The sequence below is a fragment of the Juglans regia genome, chromosome 11, assembly GCF_001411555.2.
Source record: "Juglans regia cultivar Chandler chromosome 11, Walnut 2.0, whole genome shotgun sequence".
NCBI lineage: Eukaryota > Viridiplantae > Streptophyta > Magnoliopsida > Fagales > Juglandaceae > Juglans > Juglans regia.
The window spans coordinates 13,320,221-13,324,028 of record NC_049911.1 but is presented as its reverse complement, the minus strand read 5'-3'; the positions used below and the strand labels follow the sequence as shown (position 1 = coordinate 13,324,028).

General features: G+C 35.4%; 1 non-coding gene across 1 annotated transcript; it reads left to right on the top strand.

Annotated features, from left to right (window-relative positions):
- The first annotated feature begins 2,451 nt into the window (after nt 1-2,451).
- On the top strand, nt 2,452-2,523 carry TRNAP-UGG. The gene has a single exon. It is a non-coding gene; the product is annotated as a tRNA-Pro (tRNA).
- The last annotated feature ends 1,285 nt before the right edge of the window (nt 2,524-3,808 follow it).

The window sequence follows — 3,808 nt, the reverse complement described above, 5'->3', positions numbered from 1 at the left end:
TTAACTACTCTTCTAAAAGAAAAAAGAATGCAAATGACATGAGATGTTTGGTATTTGCCAAAGGGTGAACAAGGACTATTAAAGGGATCGTTGCTATAGGTCAATGGTCCCTCAAGTTATTGTTCGAACTTGAGGGCCTCAAGTGAATTAAAAACACATGGAATGAACCTTACAACATTTATTATTCATTTAATGCTACCCAAAATATTACAGTAGTTAGATAGTGAAAATATGTAGGTATGTAGCTAAAAACATATATAGCTCTTCAAATCTTAAAGTACTGACACGAGGGATCACGAGAATATTCTTGTAATTAAGGTGATGATCTGCAACAATACGCTCACTACATTATCTCCTTCTTCAAATTCATGTAGAAAGAAAAGCCCTCGAAAGCCTGCAATCCTCGTGCTTTACAGAGCAATTTTTTGTTGTGGATTCCCGTGGTGATCAGTTACCATATTCGTACAGTAGCTAGGCATTGCGCGCGGAAACTTAATGTATCCTCGAGTTCTTGCCGGTGAGTTCTTGAACGATTGCTCGAAACTCCGTAGCATTGTTAGCTTTGACCAACAAGGGGCTGGAAATGTACTTAATCTTCATAGGTGGTTCTGATCCCTTCTCTTTGGAGGGGTTTTGTGTTTTAGGCTGGTATACATGATATTGATGATTTCCAAGATCGCTCTTTTCCATTGATAGATATGAGAAGGAAGAAGGCGGCCTAGGCTTCCTTTATTTCCTTGTGCATTTTGTGCTTCCTTTTTATAGTCTTTGCAGTGGTAACAGATGCATGCAGGTGAGTGAGAATTATTTAGGGACTTTATGAGAAACGTACGAAGATTAGACAGGGGAAAAGACAACATGAGAAAAACAAAGATGAAGACCGGAGAAAATTGGTGTAAGACCATGCTATATAAGATCTTTGGTGCCGTCAAATGTCTAAAATGGCTGCCTAGGTCCACAACATTAATATTCCTGCCTTGAAAGATTCCGTTTGAGGTTTATTCAAGGTCACTCTATGCATGCATGTGAGCAAGATGAACATGGAATATTTGAACTTTCTAATTAACTAAGAGGGATATCTTAAAAGAAAAAGGGTTTGAACAGCTTATATGATCTACTTCAACAACATGGTAAATTAGGGCATCCATCCCACAAAAAAACCTTGAGCTAAAAGCTGGAAATGATAAGCTTTATGTAACTGGGCATGCAAGCCAAAAATGGGTTTTCTCTAAATGATCAATTTTCACTTTGTTGTTATGATCTTGTTGTGTGGAAGCAGTGCAATCTCGATTTGAAAAGACAAAGTACGTACGTACAGGGAGATATTACTGATCAATCAGGGAAGCTCTCTTATTTTGAAAACAGATCATGCATTTAGTGATAGAACTACTGAAAATTAGAAAGTTTAATATTAGTTACTGCATGCGTCATTAACGTCGACGTCGATAGTACTGTTGGAGTTGTTGAGTATTATGCAGAGTCTTCATGGTAGGCGATGCCGACGTTTATTAGTCAATGCTTTTTCCCATTTTTCAACCTGGCCTACTGCATGCTACATTGAAAAAGAAACCTCATGTAACGCAGTTTCTACAGCATGCAACGACGTAAGTAACCATTCTTTGTAGAATAGGCACATGCATCAGACATTGCACGTAGGTTGATCACAATATACGACGATCGAGCTGAAGATAGCTATAGTTCAAAGAGAAACATGCAACCAAAAGGTTGATTGACTACAAGAAAATATATAATATATATGGTGGCTGCGGACAAATTGATCGATTTCAGTTTTCAAAATTAAGGTGTTTTTATTTAACAGTTGGGTTCAGGAGGATTATGCTTTATTATTATAAGCTTTTCACGATCGACAGAATTCATAGGATCATTTTCTTTGTGTTAGGAATGCACACGGTACGTAGCTTGAGTAGTGTATATAGTACAACTCGAAGCTTCTTCTAATAAATTATAATGCTTTGTTTATTCCTTAAATATATATATATATATTTTATCTGATTATATGTACGTATATAGCAGATTTTCTAGGGCCTTTACTTTTTCTTGACTTGAACATAATTAATTAAGCACGTGTATGTTTTATTTACCTCAAATACCAAGTAATTCCACCGAGAATACGAGTTTGGTCATAAGTCACCTTTGCCTTCTGTTCAAAACGCAGCGGTTTGCTCACAGAATTGTATATATATATATATATATATATGCTGACTCTTAAATGGCAATTAGGATTGGATGGTCAACATGAACGGCTGAATTTTAGCCAAAAGATCGATCAATGTTAACTACCAATATTTCAAGATTCACAGCCAGGGCTTCTTTAATTACTGCATGTACGTATATATATATATATAAGAGAGTACTATTGCATGCCAAGAATTCCTGGCCGCCGAGTGATTTGACTAAATTGAAAACTTAAGTTTGAACTAGTATGTCCCAGGGCATTTGGTCTAGTGGTATGATTCTCGCTTTGGGTGCGAGAGGTCCCGAGTTCGATTCTCGGAATGCCCCCCAGCTAGCTATGCGTTACTTTTTAATTCATTCCAAGAAAAAACTATTCGATCCCCTCACATTAGGAAGCAAACCAACCACATGATTAATGATGGCAGCTGTATATATAGAAGCTGCTATTTTTGTAAGACATATTGTATTATATATATATAGAGAAATAATATTTGCAGTCGTGAGTGTGTAAGCGTTGTACAGTCACTTTGAAAAAAGTAAATAAATATGAGATCCATATGAAAAAAAATTAATTTTTTATGAGTGGACCCACTCTTTTTTAAAACGACTGCAAGGCGCTTGCGTATTCTACGACTGTATATAGCATTACTCATATATATATATATAAAATACAAAGACATGCATATATATTGGGGGAGGGGGTTATGAACTCCAAACACTATAAGAAAACTGTTTATTTGTAGCTAGTTATTTCCTGCGAAAATGATTATTTTCTGTCACAAATGCCTGTTTTTTTTGTAGTGAAACTTCTATTTTGAAGATTGAGAGTTATGTCAATCAGGCTACAGACCTTTGAGAATATATGTAGATTAAGATTGAATGTTTGAAGATCGGGGGTTATGCAACAGCATATCCTGGCCTGTATGTAATGTTTGATGCGGCTGTTCTAGAAATTAAGAAACATAATACATGGATTTGAAATTTTAAAATCTAGCTAGCAGGCACGGGAGGTTGCGAAATGGGAAAAATTAATAATATTGACTAATAGATCTAGTCACAATCGCTTACCAATTACCATTGAAATTTTAATTACAACTCCTCCAACATAAACAACGTCATTGATCAATCACGGACTAGGATTAACTAAAATTAAACTTCCTAATTAATTTTAGAAGTCCGAGAAAATCATTAAAATGCATCCGTACGTTTTCACAGGAAATCTTACGGTTGAATTCATGTAATAATTAATGGTCAAACCCTACGATTGAATTCATGGCCAGTCCCAGGCCGGAATATTGAAATTAGAGGGATATTAATTAATTCCTTAAATACTTGATGATCATGTTATTATTATTATATATAAGATATTTTGTAGGGCCTAATTTTAATTAATTAATTAATTATAGATTAACAAAATTTCTACTTTTTTAAAGCACGTGTTTTGGCTCAAATACTAAGTTCCACGGAGAATCCATCTTGGTCTTGAGCCACGTGACGACCTTTATAATTTGGCTTTTGCATAAAAGTAGATCAAGAAACGTAAATGGACTTTTCTCATCATAAGTGGCAACCAGGATTGGATGGTCAACAATGGCTGATGAGTATTATCCAA